We start from the raw sequence: 18,908 nt of genomic DNA on the forward strand, positions 1-18,908 counted from the left end.
CGCAGCGGCGCTTCCCGGTAGATGGCTCTGTCACACACCAGACAGCCCTGCAGCTCCGGCACCTCTCCCCGGTGAACCTGCCTTTTGTCTCAAGCAAACCTTTTCAAAAAAAACAGATGCACAGATCTGTGCCTTTTCGTCTGGGCACCAGTGTCAAGCGTAGGTGTCTTCTTTATTATTACTAGTTTCCCTCCTGATCATAACATGTAATTATGAAACTACCATGACAACAGAAACTTTCACAGTTAAACCCCGGGACACGCTAAACCAGCACTTGGTAAGCTGAGCGAGGACTAAGAGCTGATGTAGACAGTTCTACTGAATTATTGGTTGCACATTTATTCAGATAAAATTTAACAAGGCCAATTAAAGCCTTTTGTTTAACGCATGGTTACTTCACAAATGGTATTTCCAATTTCAGAATTTTTGTTGTTTTGATTTTTGCAAAAAGCACAATATGGGATTGATGAGTCTTGTTATTTTGCCTATAAAGAGAGGTCTTAAATGCTTACAAATGCCTGCCAAGTGCAGCCATTCAGTTCTACACCACAGAACTAGACGAGTTTTGCTTGAGTTATAAAATGCATTAATTTAAGATTATACCCCTGTATGCTGTGGAACATATGTCGGTACAGCACAAAGCTGACAATTTGTCAGGCCCTTCTCCAAGGCCTTTTCATGAAGAATGAGATCCCATTTGGATCAATTACAAGTGAATAGACATTATACACTCAAAACCATGCCTTTGTTGCTTAACAGTGAAAAATATTGTTGGTATAATTATTTTTGTGCAGTCCTCTTGCCCTGTGGCATCAGTCCAAATGTGATTCCAACTCTACCTGGCTCTAAACCAAGACCACTCCACATAAGGCCCTCAGGATCCTAATTCTCTCATTCAACTAACTATGACCAGTGTCTGTGTGGTTTTGGTTCAACATACAATGGTACATGCAGGGAAATCCAAACATTTTTCCACTTCTCAGTGGCCTTCTGCAAAAATTGGTACAAATCTCTTGTATGATATAAGTTATTCATAGATTTCTCCTATGTTCAATGGAATTTTAAGTGCTATCTTTCTGAATGTCTTCACTTTGGCCCCTGACATTTTTAGAGCTGTTATATCATGCTGATGTTTAACTCCTGATACATCTGTTGCATTACACACAAGCAGCCATGCATGCAAATAAAGTAGGTCCCCAAAACACCTTTATTAACTGAGGCACCAGTCCATTTTGAGTAGCACATGATTTAGAAGGGAGATGGAGCATCTGACAATTAAGCAGAGAGCGGGAGAAATGGGTTTGTTTAGCCTGGAGAGGAGAAGGCTGAGGGAATTTCAGCCTTCCAATACATAAAGGAGGATTATAAACAAGTCAGTATCTATTCTTCTCAGAAGTGCCCAACAGAACAGCAAGACATAATTACAAATTTTAACATGAAAATTTCAACCATGAAAATTTCCAACTAGATATGAGGAAAAGGCTCTTTGCAGTTTTTAAGCACTGGGATAGGGGCCAAAAGAGTCAAAAAGAGCGGGGCCAGTATTTCTATTTTGGATATTTTCAGAATTTGACTGGACAAGGCCCTTGGCAACCTTATACAACCCCAGAGCCAACCCTGCTTGGAACAGGAGCTTGGATTAGATGACCTCCTGAGGTCCCTTCCATAGAATTTCTGTACAATTCTATGACTAACATCTCTCCTGTTTTGTTTTGGTGGTTTTTTCCCCCCCCACTTCACCTCATAAGGAAGGGGTACATAATGTATTTTTCTAGAAGTTTTGGGTGAAGAAAGCTGGGACCTGGGACCAAAGTCCTTGGATTAGAAGGACCTGGAATTTGTGATACCCTTTAGATCTTTTGGAGGGAGGAGGAAGGGAGACAAAATCTAGGTGTGGCTTTTAGGACAGTTCATTGTTCTACAAAGAAAGATGTGTGTTACGATTATAAAAATTTTCTTTATGCCAGAGAAACAATGATATTTACCTGTGGTGCTCATTCTCATGTTCTCATGCTGGAGACCTGCTATTGAATGTATTGTAGGTACTTCCAGTCCAACAAGAATCCATTCTTGCTTCCTAGAATCCTCAAACCCTTATCCATACTTTTACTTCTCAAAATTGGGTGGAAAATAAGGCTGATGTCTTATGCCAGACCATAATACTGAGCTGAGGAGTATGGTTTTCTGTGTCAACTGAAGTATGGTGACAGGTTCCTTCTGTTCCTGTCCTAGCAAGATTAACGCGGGACCCCTCATATGGTGCAATTTAACAAATGAGTCTTTGACTAAAGCTAAGGCTAACAGGCCCCTGATTCAGGAATGTGTCCTGCACTTTGGCATATGTAACAGATCCCACAGAGTTTCTCTGATGTTTTCTGAAAAGTTGGAGAGAGGTGGAGTTGGGCACTGTAGTCACTGGAAAACCAGAGCTTTGGAGATTTATGCTTCAGTATACAGCTTTAGAGGACATTGAGGAGGTACTTTTTACATTTACCTGCAACCCATTGCAGCAACATGGAGGATACTTTCTCTCTTACCAGACATTAGGAACAGATAATCAAGTCCAAGATTTTCTCAGAAATAACTTGCAAGAAATAAGCTTCTCATGCTATGTAACATAAACAATTGCTAAAATATGCAGATCAGGAAAACTAATGATGTGTAATACTATAATGTTTCAAATGTCTTAATTTAGTTTATAGGCACTCGAAAAAAGGAAAAAACAACAAACCACCTCTTAAGGAGCCAAGCATCAATAATGTGAGCCTGTGCTAGCTGAGTAATTACCTCTCAGTGCTGAATTCTTAAATATTAATTTGCTATATACTATTCATCACATGCAACACTGTAATCTGTGAAGGCAAGGCAAAATCAAGGCTCAAAGTATAAGGAGAGAGTAGCTTTTTCAGCCAAGGTTCAGAGTTGCCAGTTCTTCAGACTTACATCTCCCCTACCACTTGATAGGCATGCATATAACAGTTTCCAGTGCCTGTTTTCATGGCAAGTACAAATACCGAGATGACATCACAACCTACTCTTCAAAGCACTGGTGTAGCTTAGTTGCAGAAACCAGCTTGGTGTGGTGGTTTGCAGGGAGAAGGTGTGAATGTCTGAGACTTTTACAAGTTTACCAGTTTGCTCTTAAATTACTGCAGCATCACTTTTATTCCTTGTGAGGTGGCCAAAGAAATACTCATGGGTTTATTTTTGTGCTTAGCAAAGAAGTGCAGTTCCTATTGTTAGTGGGGTCAGTGAATATCTTTGCAGAACAACTTCTATGTAATCAAATCAGGGTATATTTGCATTGCAAAGTGCAGCATAGTAAAGATACCCAAGCTAAGCTCAAACAAATGAGGTCAGACACTAAAGGCACTTCAGCTGCAGTAGTGTACAACATCCCCAACTAATTGTCTCATAGACTGTAAGGAAAAAACCCCAATTATTTAACTTTGAATCCTGAAATGTCATATTTACAATGGTTCTAACATTGTATTTCATGCTTTTTCACTAAGAAAACTACACTTCATGGACTTCAGCTCTTCCTTGTCTTGTGAGAGGCAATCTGTATCTAAGACAGGTAAACAGAAGGGAAAATTGATGTATTTCATATGCCCTGAAAATAAATAAAATTGATTTTGAGAGTTTTCTCCTAGTTGGGCAGGCTGTATTAGTTGGGTAGGCAGTCTTTTAATGCAAAGGTACATTCTGCTGCTATGGTTATGGTCATGCTGTAGTCACGCTTTTGTATGGTTATGCTGTGGTCACTATTGCTAGCTGTGGTAATCACTAGGATAACAGATTTCTGACTTGAGAGAGAGGGAAACTTCAGCCCTGATAAAAGTCTCTAGTTCTGCTATTGAAAAGATTGCTACAAGTATGTCAGTGTGCCTAATAGACAATGCCAATGAACACTGGAGTGGAAAAAAATAGAATATTCTGGTTTTACTACTTATTTGGTGTAGGATTCTTCATAAGGGATTTCAACCACTTGGGGCATCAAGGGTCTAATAAAAGTGGCAAGTCTCCACAGAGCCTGTGAAGTTATAATACTTAGTGACAGAAATACGAATAAAACTAACTCCTTTTTAATTGTTCTTCATGTTAAAATGTGTTCATTTAATAGGAGAGATCCATCAGGGCGGGTGTTTTCCTTCATTTGGAAAGCAGTGGACACCCAAAATCATACAGATGGAATGTTTGTTCCTTTCTTCTCTTCCACAATGGTTTATTCAGTAGTAGAATAAGGATAATTCCACTTACAGTCTCACAGGAGTGCTGTGGAGGCAGGAGTTTCCCAAGGTCATTCACAAATTTCCTGCAGAGTTTTACACTGGGTATATAAGCCAAGATATCAGTCCATGGGTGGGTATCACGTGTTTGCAACTGTCTGAAAGTCTATGGCTTTCTTCCCCTTCAGTGTATTATGAACTTGAGGGTTTTTTTATCTTATGAGAAGACAAAACTCTAGGTAAAATCTGCTGGGAAATATACATCTTCATGGACTCAGTTTTAACATCTGTAAACTTTCAGCCAAAAATCAGAACATGTTTGTTCACCTTTGCTTGTGCATTCCCTGGCTGCTCACACTTCCTTTCACAGCCTTCGTCATCCTGAGCCAGTGAGAGTATCCCAAGAGCATGTGTGGGTGTGTGCCACAAATCCGTACTGTTATTAAGGAGCAGCTAGTGTAGAAGTAATCATGTTCTAGTTTGTCAGTTCCTCAAAGAGCAAAGCCTCTTGGGAATGAAGATTGGAAAATGAGATGGGATACTCAGACCTGATCTTCCACCAGCTGACCAGAAAGAGACACACAATGGGCTCCTTGGACTGATCCTTCAGGGAAGCACATTTTCCAATCCTGCATCATCCAGTTTAGAAGTTGTTTACCTCTTTTAACATACAATTTTTAAATGATACTTAATCACACCAAAGAGCTTTCTTTTCCTCAGACAAATTATGTATTTACATACAATTCTCTAATTGCTTACAACATGTTGTCTTCCAAATGTAACACCTGCTTGGGGATGCTGCTAATTTAGATATAACAAGATAAACAGTAGAATTTTGCATTTTATAAGGCAGGAGAAAAGCAATTTTAAAAATATAATTAATTAAGATTACATAATAATAGGGATAAAAATAATGTTGTTTTCATATTTCATAGCAGTTTCTACAGAAAATTATTTGTTTTCCTGTTGATTAGAGGGCATATTTCTAGGAAAACTTGGCCTCATTATATGGCAGAAATGAAAAGAAAAATCACGCCTCCTATTTAGAATTAGGATATTTTAAAGACACGCAGCTTTACAGGTAAAAAAGAGCATAGTATTTGGCATATACAACTCAAGGAGGAAGAACCCTTATTCTGAGAAATTGGCTGCAGTTCAGTGCAGGTGCATTACCTGTCTGCAGAGTGGCATCTGCACTTCAGAATCCTTCTTCAGAGGTAAGATTTTGTCCCAGGCTTTGCAAAGGCACTGCATAAATTTGTTTGTTTAGGGCTGGCAGGGTCTTTGCATCCTGCTGCAGTGCTCTTGTAGATGCAGACATCTATGTATGAGTCTTTGCTGAGTGACAATATTGTGATAATTCCCTCAGCATATGCTTGATTTCTGCGTCTGGCACTGTCACTTTGCATCCTGCTGTCTTTATTGTTGCCACTATGCCCACCAGAGCTAAGACGGAACATACTGTGTTTTCTCTGACTCCTCTTTTTGTTTTCTTTCACTTTCCTGGGTCTTACTGCAAAGACCTCTCCAAAACCTTTTTCTTCCATTTGCGGCCACCTGCACAGTACACTGCAGAGTAAACATTCTTTGACCATGGAGGCTTCAAAGGCAAAGTTAGGTAATTGTTGATAGGCAGAGCTGAACCTGTCCTAGTGGAAGTCTTGCCCTTCCTAGTTGCTTCCTTTATTGTCAGAAATGAGTTTCTGTTACATTTAGTCTGCTTGTCTTGTTCTGCTCTGCACATCATAAACTAAAAGACCGATTTGGTTGTGGCTGCAAAATGTTGATTGAGATGAAGCACAAGGAAATTACCTGGGCTGAGAAAAGCATTCTGATTTTCATTAACCATCTTTTGAATATTGTCTGAGACCATTCATAGAAAATAACTGTATAGGGATGTTGTGTAATTTTTTTATGCCTACCACTCAGTGTCATTTACTGATTTTTCTTCTTCTTAGGACATAGCTTTTCTTTTCTGAAGATCTAGAAGTGCATCAGAAATTGCTGCTTTCTCAAACTCATATGTAGTTAAATGTAGTTTGTCTCCTTTTTAAAAATGGAGGGAAAATAGAATACCTCCTTTGTCCACTGTATCCAAGCAGATGGGTCCTTGCCTCACAGCTTGGGTTTTGCTTCATTCAATGACTTTCTGAGTTGCAGCAAAACCAGTTCCCTATGGTTCCAGAATTTTTTTTCATTTTCCTCTGTGGCCTGATTATCTGTTCTTCACATTTTTATCATGAGCCACAGGTTCTTGGCTGTGCTGCAGATCTCCTGCCTACTATCCTTGAAACCCCTGAAGAATTCTCAGCTGCCCATCAGAATCCGTTTACGTCCATTCCCTCCCACCCCCCCCATACGTCACCTGAGTTGTTTTTAAAAGGAATATAACACAACGTGATAACCAAACAGATCAGTCACAGAAAGGGGTTTAACTGACCTTTGTGGACTCACATGCAAGGCTGAACCAGAACTCAGATCCTGTCCATGCTTTTAACATTTGATTTTGCTATGGAGCATTTCTGCTTCTGTAAAGATGGCTCTATTAAATTTAGTGCAGTGTCTTTGATAACTGCTGTGACAAATTGTAGTTATGCCACACAATGGCTCTGATTTCTGTTGCCTGCGAATATTTACAGAATTGTATAAAGTCACTTTGGATATTTTTTTTTCCTCTTGAGGAACATATTTCATTTTACATCCGTGTCATACTAAATCCTAAATGAGCATATATAGAAGGGACAGGAGGGGTGTGTGAAGTAATAGAGTCTTTTCCTTCATACTCGAAGTCCATTCTGTGCTGTAAGTAAGCAAATAGCTCTGCCACCTGCATCCATTTGCAAGCCAAAATGAAATGAGCTGATGTTCTCTATTCTATTCCAAGCATACAGGTGTCCACTGTATGAAAAGTGTTATTGCCATTGGCATCATTGTTAATAGTGTCAGCACAGGAACCAAATGGCTCTGTTTGGAAACTGCCCTTTACACTGAACTGGGGCATTCTGGCTGGCAGTACGGGTGAGTTTTGTCACAAAGCTGTACCTCGTTAGCAAGGTAACAGGATTTCAGTCTTTAATGGTTGTAGTCCAACATTGGCACCAGAATATGAATCAAAGTTCATTAAATCACTGTGGTCTGTTTATTGAATGCAAAGACCCATATACAAGGTCTTGAAGTCCTTTTTAGAAAGGATATAAAGCTTAAATTGCAAGGCAGACCAAACTCCCTCTGTCCTCACACATCCTCTTGTCTCTGATAGCGTTGTTACCCCTATTAGAATCATAGGACAGTTTGGATTGGAAGGGGCCTTCAAACGTCATCTAGTGCAGTCCCTCTGCAATAAGCAGGGACATCTTCAACTTGATCAGGTTGCTCAGAGCCCCATCCAACGTGACCTTGAAAGATTCCAGGGATGGGGCGCCTACTACTTCTCTGGGCAACCTGTGCCAGTCTTTCACTACTCTCATTTCTTCCTTATTATCTAGTCAGCAGAACCTGTTGGAATTTTGCTGTGGCAAAGATGTAGTGCCAAATCTTGTTGAAACAAAAACTTCTCATGGAAATATATTTGCTAGTTTTGAGCGGAAGGATGTCTCAAATCTAAGGTAGAATTTCATCAGTGTATCAGTCTAGTCACAAAAGGAAACATGGCAGTGACCAGGGTACTTCTTTGCCTGCTTCCACCCATCAGTCAGAATTCCTCTGACTGAGGGCAGGAAGGTACCATGCTGACACAGAACACAAAGCGTTATTCATGTGTGTTCAATTCATAAGCATATTCACATACTAAAACAACCTGCCTTGCCTCCTTTTTGTTGTATCCAAGAATCTAAACATTTTCAAAATTTGAAGCATTTTCAAAGGGCAATGAATCTTTTCTTCTCAGCATTAATTTATAATTCCTGCCCCCTGCCCTACCCCACCCCAAAAATCTTAGACTTTTTTACTACTGTCACTGTTTGTTTTTTTCTAAACATAAGGGTAGCTACTGAGTTCAGCTCTGGAAGCCAGATTTTTAGAAGTCTTATTCTCATAACTCTTCTAATACTGTTATTAAATCTGGTGAAAGATGACCATAATTTCAGCTGCCATGTCAAAGTATTGGCTATTTTAGTCTTATCATTGGCTTCTGAGCAACATCAAGGGGCCAATACAGACTTTGAAAGAACCATCAATTGAGAATCCCCTCCACGTGAATTCTGGTCCAGTTCAGAGGTGAGCGTGAGAGAGCAGGAAAGTAAAGGCTGTGCAATGGCAAGGGAGTCAGCAAAATAAGAAAGCCTGGCTGAAGCAAGAGGGGAAAATATAACAGTGATGCAAATCAAAGCATATAGGCGGGTGAAAACCACACATTGAGGCAGTCAAGTTAATAGGGACTTAGAAAAATCATGTTATCATTTGGTTGGAAACCCCATCAAATGTACTTGGCAGAAGAAATTTATTTAGATATAACTTCAGAAAATCCCATAAAGGATCCATTCTGACATGTGAACACTTTGCATTATCTACGAACACACAGGTGGCTTCTGGATGCAACATGCTGCATAACAGATGCCTTTGCCTGTGTCTCAGGAGCCACTCTGCATTCATTTTGAGCCAAAACACTTCGATAATGCAAAAGAATTGGGAAAGGCTGCTTGTCTGATGCTTGTGTAGGGTAAAGCTAGCATTTAAAACAGAAAATCTGGATTGTTTTCATTGGTCATTAGAGGATAGTTTAACTAGCTTACTGCTTACTGCTTTTATTCCCATAAAACTACTTAAAATAATTGGGGAGACTGAACCATTGCAAAATAACCCCTGCTTATATGTGCGTATATTAACATCACTGTCCAATTTGGTCTTTGGTACAAATTTCATTAGCACAGAATGCATAAACACAAGTCTCAAATAGCAATCAATACGTCACTAATATGCCATAAAGTGCTACATCATACATTTACATAAATGTTTAAAACTTCTGCTTTGCTAATGCATGCAAACTTGGTGCAGTGCAGATATCAATGCTGCACACATGGTATTTATTAGCACTGACTTCGGTGTTACTGAAGTTCACAGACAGGGCTCAAGAAACTGCAGCAATTAAATCAAAACTCTTTCCTGCAATGAGGGAGTTCTAGCCAAAGAAAGGCAGATTGGTTTTTCTTCTTTTTAGTGATTGCGCTGATTGTGTCAACCTCCTTGTCAGCTGTATCTGTGTCTGGGCTCTAAGACATCTAGGGTTTAGTTACTTGCAACAATTCTTTTGGAAGAACAATTCTGTTGTTACTTCAGTGATTTAAATGTGTAGGGGCAATGACTGTTGTGCTGCTAGCCCACAGAGACATCTGTAACTTAAACTTTCCCATATATATTATGGCAATATTATGATGATTATTCTGGCCTCATGGTCCTGAACTTTGGGTGACACAGGTGGGAAGAGATCATGTGGGACATGATCAAAGCCATGTACCCAGAACTACAGTTCTGTGCACCTATTTCAACAGGATTTGGATTAGTTCCTCAAAAAAAAAAGTTTATCCATCTGTACGCAGTCTCCATTTCCCAAAATTCACAGCACCTCTCTGACGTACTTGTAAACACTTCGATATTTTCATTGCTATGCTACTGCTTCTCCTGTCTTTTGCAGAAATACATTCTTATTTCCTCTTTCTGGAGGGATGTTTGCTTATCTCCTTTCAGCTGCCTTGGCCTTCAGGAAATTGAAACAGAAAGGCTAAGACCCCCTGCAAGAAATTTTGTTTCACAATGCTACAGTACTCTTTATTGTTGAATGATGAATACCAATTTAATTATACTTGGGAGTCCTGCCTGTGTTTTCTTTTGTTAAGTCAGAAATGTGGAAATGAGTTTCAGCTACTGTTAAAAAATTGCTACAATACTACTGTAAAATACAGGATTTCCACTGTATCTGGCTTGTTCTACAGCCCTTCTAAATTGAACTCAATTAGGCTGCATGTCTCTTTTATTGTGGAAGATACAGAACTGCTACAGTCACATGTGGGATGTGGTAATGCATTAAATCAGGAGATTTGTCAATATCTCTAAACCATGTCCTAAGGTGCCCTTTGCTGAGGCTCCTTTCAAACTAGTGTGAAGGATTGCAGGTATAATAAATACATCTTTATCTATATCTAAGATATTTATTATGGAATGGAACTGAAGGTATGCTATAAGACAAAGAATTTTGCCACTTTAAGACTTGTGAGCCATGCCTGTGTTCATAGATGGATAAATGACTTTGATCACTATAAAATTTCTTTTGTGACATGGGTGAGGAGCCTTTATACAGATACATTTTGCTTGAGTTTGGTCTTTCTGCAGAAATATTGTAGACGACATGCTTCTGGCATAAGCTGGTGCATTTCCAGAGATTTCAGTGAAGCTTCATCACTTAACATTGGCAAAAAATTTGACTTTGTTTTGAAGAAAACAAAACAAAGCAAAACTTGTAAGAACCTGATGCAAAATTCCTTTAAGTTCTCAGAAAGTCTCAGTGACTTTCATAGGCACTTCATGAAACACTAAAATTATTCATAATATATGCTTTTGGGTAATTTTGTCTCTGTTGTTTCGGATTCTTTCCCCAGCCCTATTAAACTTTACTAAGCAACACTGGTATTGAAGTAATATTTCCCAAAATATGTGCTCTAGCTGAGAAAATGTCAGCATACTGTTAAACAAACAAAGAAAAAAAAAACCAAACAAAAAAGAAAAAGAACATTTATTTGTTTTTCCTGAAAAAGTGGGATGAGGTGAAAAGCCCCATTGTCAGATATCTCAGATATCTATCAGAGCAGGCAGCTAGTATACTATGAAGTATACTGAAGCAGCAGTATACTAGTCACATTTGGAGCATAATTCAATAAATACATACTACATATTCATATTCTACAACTAGTAATTATAAACAGATGCAATCAACAGGTCTTTTTCAACATTTTTGCAAATCTCATCGAACTGTTAAGAAACCTCAAAAAGGAGATAATTCAAAAGTACACCTACACCACACACTCTGTGCTCAAATGTGCGTGCTTTTAGCACACCTCACCTCCCACATCCAAATAAATAGATAAACAAATAGAGAAACAGAAATGTGTGGGCAGAAAGGATTTATATAAGGAGAGAATTAAAAATTCAGCATGATTTCAATCACAGGAAAGTGCCCCAGGTGTCAAGTTTTAAAACAGACAGGCTAGATTCTCAGTCCGTGTCACTTCCCATTGTGCTGTATAAACTGCTGCACAGTGGTTTCCTTTGGGGAGGGTGTAGTTACTCTGTGATGCAAAGGTGGCTTTTCAGAAGCAGTCCCTGTGGCTCAGCTGCTCAGTAGTCAAAACACCAAGGGGAAGAAAGTGTTGAGGAAGAAGATACATGTAAAAAGAGGTTTCCTTCTTCTTCTTCTTGAGTGTACAGATGTCATTCATAAATGCCACACTTACTTGATGTGTGGGAGTAGCAATGCCTATTCAAACCTAATTATTATTTTCATACATTTTGTAACACAACTAACACTTGCAGTTCCACCCGCAGTCTTCTTTCTATACCCTTGAACAGCATCAAACAAGAAATTGTGATCACAAGACATGTTGTTTGTTTTTCCAAGTGGTGTAGCAGTTTATGACACAAGAGGCATAATCTAAAACATGGGGAAAGATCTGGAATGTACAGCAAGTATTTCTGTGAATAAGCTCAAAGCATTACAGGGGTTGACTTTTTATACTTCAAACAGAGGACATGGCATGAAAATCCCTCACAATATTGATGTAGTTATCACTTAATGTTCCAACCACAAAGCAATCATGTACCCTGTAATGCCATTATATTTTCCTGCCTTAAGAACAGGATGTCATAGCATGGTCTGTCAGCACTGTGAGATCTCCCACAGAGAGTGAGAAATCTCAGATCCCTCATTATGAGAAGGTGAAAGATAAAACAAATCCTGGTGACCGTGAGCAGATCAGGAGGGAATGATCTGGAGGGATTCAGGTTTTGTTACAGTTTTCCTTCCCATAGTTCGGAAAGTTTGTAACTTCCTTATTGCTTTCTTGGTTCCAAAAAGAGCAGGAAGATTTCCTCCCCTCTACAACTTCATTTGCTGCAGATTTGATAAAAAGTTGTAGCTAAGAAAAGAGGGGTCTATGGAACATGGATGGATAAGGCATTAGTAGAGGCATCAGAAACTCTAACATTGATTTATGGGATAAGTGACTTGGGGCTACATCCAGTAAACAACTTGAGAATTGTTCACAATCTTTATATTACATCCCCAAACTATTCCAGCTGAATACTATAATCACCAGGCCATGTTTTCTAGTGCTGCTGTTTCTGGCTTAATTAATCTTGAATTCCTCTCTGCACAGGACACAACTTTAAGAGGACGGTTGGAGGGTAGTACTCATTTTGTGACAGTCTTTCCTCTGAAATCTCCTCTTTCAGACCCTTTCTCAGTCCCTAGGAGACAGCTGTTCTGGGAGAACTCATTGACCTAAAGCCCTGAGAGTAGTGGCTAGGGGAGACCACACCAGTACAAAGTGGTTGTTAGTGGACATCTAATTTCTGCATCTGACCATGTTCAGTTTCAAGTGGGAGTTGTTCCTAGGGCAGGGGCTGTAAATCTTTCATGGTATCGTATAGGACTGTATTTTTAAATTTTTTTCCCAAATTAGATGTAAGGATGATGTTAGAAACTTAGGGGGAGCTGGGACATACTGTATCTCGATGAGATATGCTACTACCAATCAAGTGATGAGCAGTATCATCACCATCTCTGCAAGGCAGAGGCTATCTTGTTGCCAGCTTTCACCGAGTTCAGGATTTTGCTCAATTCTTTGTTTGTAATCATGTGTGTAAGCTGTTCACCTTCAACTAGGATCAACAAATCCATTCCTCTTAAAAAAAAAGATGAGTCTGCACCGTATGCTATGAAATTTAATTTTTAGGTACTCAAGGAAATTTTGAGTTAAAGTTGTATTACCTCTGGGAAGGATGGTCCTGAAAGACAGGAAGAGGGGGCATGAATATACTGTGGTACCTATATTTTCATTCAGCCTCATTTTATAATCTTCAATAATTTGATATAGTTTTTCTCCATGTGTTGAATGCTCATTTACCTTTGGAATTTTTTATCAATGGGTAGAACGTGTTTATTAAGCACAAAGTATCACTTTATTTAGTTGGTGATTGAGCAGAGGGCCTTGTACAGGTTTATAGCAAAGAATAAACCAAGACAAAAAGAAAAACAATCACTCAGTTGAATTACAAATAAAAAGAGGCATGGCTTTGCTGCTGATTTACTCTAGCTGTATGAAATGCACATAATTTTCATTATCTCTGGTAACAAAGGAAGGACAATTGCTTGCTTCACATCTTTAAAATATACCAGTTGCAGAGTTTCCTGTAGCCTTCTTCACCCCGACCATCCTGAAGTGCTTCCCGTACTGAGACTCTATAGGCCAATCATTTTCCTGAGAGGAAATTTCCCATAGGACAGAAGGTAGCAATTGCTCATTGTAAGCAAGACCATTCTGGAGTGTCTGAGGCAGATGGGATAGTCCTGAATCTGAGTTACCCAAGGGTGAAACTTCGCTCATTTTAAAAAAGGAAGACTTAGGGAGTTCTTTGGTCTTCTCTAAAGAGACCGTTGTGGGTTTGATACTGATTTATTTCTGGGTGATACTCACCAGACCAGCTGGAAGGATGAGAGAGTCTCCAGGGTGTTTGTGGTAATGGCACATGGTCTGACTTCAAAATAGAGCACCAAATCAGCTATATAGCAAGCAAAATTCCCATTGGTTTGAATTGCTACAGGATAGGTCCCAAAGACATTTTATGTAACGTGTTTCTAAAATGAGCAGCAATCTTGTTCTCCTCATACCAGTTGTGTGGCCACTGAATCATCAGCCTCTAATTTGCTGTAGCTCATCTTTTCTCATCAGATCTGCACATTCATCCAGCACACCGAAGAATTCTTATTTCATTTTGTTTCCTAAATACAGACAATCATAAGTGCGTAGATTCAGGTATACTCTTTTAAGGAACCCCCTACCTATGCTGCTTCTTTGTTCAACTAGACTCAAGGGTCAGTAGTTTTCCATACCACCATTTCTTTCTCATCTCTTGTTCTGCTTCTTTGAGCCTGGACCAATTTTTCATTAAGGGGAGCTCAGCAGTAGAAAGAATACATGTGGCAGCAAAAGCAGAGTGGCTTTTTTCATTTCCTACTGCCATATGATTTTTTATTTTGAAATCTAAGCACAACATGTGGCATGCTGTTCTTCAACTCAATGAATTGGTAACTTGCTTCTCTGTATGTTGTCACTAGCAATCATGAACTAGGGAAAGGCAATCTCTCCCAGAACTGCTCCTTCCTAGGCAAGTGTAATAGAACCCTTGCCATCTAGATGAAAGATTATTCATACCTTTCTACTCAGTCAGTCTCATATGGTGATTCCCTTTGGAGGAGGCAAAAAACCCATTAAAATTTGCACCATCAGGATCCTGTCTAAACACTGCAGTTTATTTCATGCCTGTAAGCGGGAACTGCGTTAATCAAAATACTTGCCGTAGAATTTCTATCACTTTACTGGCTAATCTGTGTTGGTCCCTGAAATGTTCACATGTGTAGGTTAAATGAAAGATAGAGCAACAGGGCTTAATTTGTCTTTGCAGACACTGATTTTTCCCTGTGTGAGGATGGTGAATGCTACATTCTTAATTGGGGACATTTCTTTCAAGTGATCAAGTGCCTTACTTACAGTCAGAGGGAATGGAGTTTGAAGAGGCTCTACAGGTATGGCCCGATGATCAGAAGCAATCGTATTCATGGCAATGCTGCCCATCTGCTGAGGGTGGTGATTTTCAGCTAATGAGTGGTTATGTTTTAAGATGCACTAACTTGGTCTCTTGTGATCATCTGTCCACATCCTTACTCTTGTTGGAGGTACAGTGTTGAAGGCTTAATTAAGCCCTAAGTCTCTCAAATATTAGGGAAGGAATTCTGTTTCCTTCTATGGTCTTTCTGCCTCACAGCCCAGAATGCTGTAGGCAGCGAACAAGGTCCCCTTAGTGCAGTGCAAGTATGACACTGGATTATGGTAAGTGGTCACATTCAAATTCTGGCATCAGAGGGAAAGATGTTGAGAGGTGATCTACAATAGGATGAAGCATAGAATTAATAATGCCAAGCTGTACCAGGCTAGGAGGCAGCCCACAGGCAGAGCCTGAAAACCTTAACGGGAAGAATAGTGATTTCACAGCACCTCTCATGTACTTTGCTTAGGCCTCCTGGAGAATCCCCTCCCAGAAGTAGATGCTGCCATGGGAACAGAAAGAAAGAGCCTTTAATATTCTGTGCATTAAGTAGACTCGCTATCAATATGCTTTTAGGATGGTAGCATTTCTGAGTTTAATGACTAAAGATGCAAAGGTATGGTTTGGTTTTGTACTTCCCAATGAAAATTAGACCCTCCAGAGATTATGGATAAATGACAAGGTATCCCAAAACGTAATTTGAGCAAGTTTCAGGCCACTGACCAGAAGAAAATTCAACTATTGAGCACAAAGACATGTTTACAGCCATGAACGTTATCTGACAGGGTAACTAGATCATGTCAGATTTTGCTTACAGGCAACTGAAAGTAAATAAACCTGAAAAATTACTTTACAGTGTATGACTGTAGGTGGTGAAAAATACCACTCATGAAGAATTATGATCCAGGCCAGAATTACCTTTATGTCCCTAATCTGCTCTCAAGGCTTCCTTTTTGTCTTTAAAATAATAAAAAAAAAGCTACAACCTTAATATTTCTTACATGTCAGCTCAGACCCCCTTGGGTTAATACATTCCGCAGTCTCGTTGTTTACTTCTCATTAAGCTAAATGTTTTATGCAAATCATCTGACATAAAGCCAGACGACCAATCTAGAAAGGCTGTAATTCCATCTGATGAGTTCATTCAACTGAAATCTGTACTTAATTTCCATAATTATACTACCCTATTCTCATAATGTGAACTGATTGCTGCAAAAACACAAAATAACTAAAATGCATTCAGATTTAAAATATGAAAATGATATGTCCCTTTGGGCACAAGAGTTATGTTTTACAAACAGTTTCTGTATTTTCTTTTTTTTTTCTCCTGCAAAATATCTCTTTATTTAAGGCTGTGCCAGCCTAATTTAAAGACTATTAAAATGATAAGAGCTATTTCTAATGCAGTTTTGTCTTGATAGTAAAAAAAAAAATATGGGAGAAGAAAGGAGAAGGGGAAAAGAAAAGAAAATTGAGAAAAAAAATGCCACCAGGGCATTAACAATTATATTAATGTATTATGCTCAGAAGCCTGAAGATTGCTATCTTCCTTGTCATGGAGCTTAAACTTAGAATGAACTGGCTGTGCTGTTGCTGACAAGTCTAAGCATCTTCTTAATTATAGAATCAGCCAAATTAAGTTACTACCGCACCAATCAGGCTGTAAAAGAGCTAGTGTGGCTGCCTTTCACATGGCTTGAAGGAGCTGACAAGGGTGTGAACTCTCTTTTGGGAAACTCATGGCTTTCAAAACTCATGCCCAAACATCTTGCTTGGCTGCCCAGAACCAGCTAGCTTTGTGCTGCTAGTTTTGAATCAGATTTATTGTGGTATTTGAAGGAATCTAGTGTAACAAGCAGTGGTATCTATTCAGCATGCTTCATTGAGCAGGTTCCTAAAGGATTCCAGAGTTTGAGCTTAGCATCTCTCCTAAAAACTAAGTCACTGAGTAACCAGAAGGCCGGGCTATTTATCTTTTTTTTTTTCTGTCTGGTTCTATTACCATAGTCGTATTACTGAAAACATGTTACAAAAAATTGTACTTAAAAAAGTGGACCAATACTCAGAAATCCTGATTCAAAGGGCAGGATGCCAAAGACATTTAAAGAGGCTGAATGGTATTAACCAGATGGTGTTACTCCTGTTCATGCACAGCCTTCACCATCAGTGATCCAGGAGCAGCCTGCAGGATGAAACTTGTGGCTGTTACCCAGAGTAAGAGCAAACTAATCACTGCATCTCATACGTGCTGTGTAGGAAGGTACTCTGTTATTCAGAAATGTATGCTTCTGTTCAATACAAAGAATCTTATTATCTTTCTCCTGCATTTTTTCCTTGGATTACTCAGAAATGTAGTGGCTATTTTTGGTATCAGTCACTGACTCCCTCAGGTTCTGCCAGTCTGCTTGGGGTCCTTGAGTATATCATGATTTGTGACTGCCCATTTGTCTGTCATCTAGAATCTGTGTTACCAAGGAATTCTTTTTTTATGTAGGTATTTTGTAATGTATTTTTTTTTCCTTCTCATTAGGAAGCAATGCTATGGCAATTCAGCTCTACTAATGATAATTGTAATACTGTGCTTTGAAACCCAGCCTCCTTCTCTGTGGGGGGAAAGTGGAAATTGCAGCAGTTTTATTTCTATTATATTTTTAATCACTCTTGTCTCATATATTTCTTCTTCATCTAAACTTCTTTTGTGTGTGGTAGCTGGTTTTAGGATTTGCTTGAACTCTGTGTGCTCTTAATTTGCAAGGAGTTGAAAAATGTAGTTCAGGTTTTTGAAATCTTCCAGAGGCTTGAGCGTGTAGTAGACAGTTACATATGATGGATGGTGAAACCAGTTCAATATGCCACACCGCTGTGAGTCTGTGCAATAATATTGCTGCAGGAATTCTATAGAATGCAGATAATTCTGCTGTTACCATGATGACCTTTCTGAGGAAAAAAGGGAGCTGAATCACATTATAGCTTTATAATAAAAATAAGAAGTAATCCTGTTAAATTCAAGCTCATCCAGCTAAATCACTTTAGCTTTCTCATATCCCTAGTTTAAATATCCTCAGCTGCCTTTCTTGAAATGAGAAACACTTGCAGATAAACAGCATCAGCCACTGCTATGTGGGGAGATGGATGGCAGCCCATCTGTCATCCTCGCCCAATAATGTTGAAATATGCAGACTTATATCCTTTGGTCAGGGAGAAGTTCATAGGGCACATGCATGTGGGAAGTGATTAAAGAACTGGGGTGAACATGGTACTTCTCTGAAGTTGCCTGATCCTCCATTTAATGATTTGTTCAAAGAAGATACATGTAGTTCAACAGAGCTCCTTGCTAGGACACTTGCTGTTTATGCTTCAGAAGAAAGAGTGTCACTTACTTAATTGTCAGCATCACTTCCTGGAGCAACTGGTTATTCTGGAAGAATGAACTCTCGCTTATTCAATTAGTTTAATGGACTGGAAGTGTCTAAACCCAAATGCTCACTCCAGCTAACTGAAAATATTTCTGTACTGAATACAAAGGTTGTTCATAGCCTTACGGATTATTAAGTTTATACTTTTTAATCAGAACTCAGAAGAAAATATTGTTCCATAAGCCAAGTCCTATGAATTTTACAGTTGAGAGAAGTCCCTTTAAGAAACTAAATTGTATTTTACTCATATGTGGGAAAGTCTAATGAAGCCAATTTGAAAAGGATGTCATTTGTTCTGAAAAGTGTCGGCCATTGTAGATTTCTTCATCTATTGGAAAGAATGACCTAATTTTACACAGGATGAGCCTAGTTCTGGATCTAGCAGTTTGGATATGCATGCACTCAATGAATCTACCTTTACTGGGCTCATTTGCATGAAGCAATTTGGATG

The 18,908-nt window shown here is 39.1% G+C and overlaps 1 protein-coding gene across 1 annotated transcript in view; it reads left to right on the plus strand.

Annotated features, from left to right (window-relative positions):
* The window catches only part of MLYCD (malonyl-CoA decarboxylase), a 98,862-nt gene that overhangs the window by 53,088 nt on the left and 26,866 nt on the right, over window positions 1-18,908 (plus strand). The gene's annotated exons all lie outside the window — the stretch shown is intronic.

Source organism: Falco peregrinus, chromosome 14 (genome assembly GCF_023634155.1).
Source record: "Falco peregrinus isolate bFalPer1 chromosome 14, bFalPer1.pri, whole genome shotgun sequence".
NCBI lineage: Eukaryota > Metazoa > Chordata > Aves > Falconiformes > Falconidae > Falco > Falco peregrinus.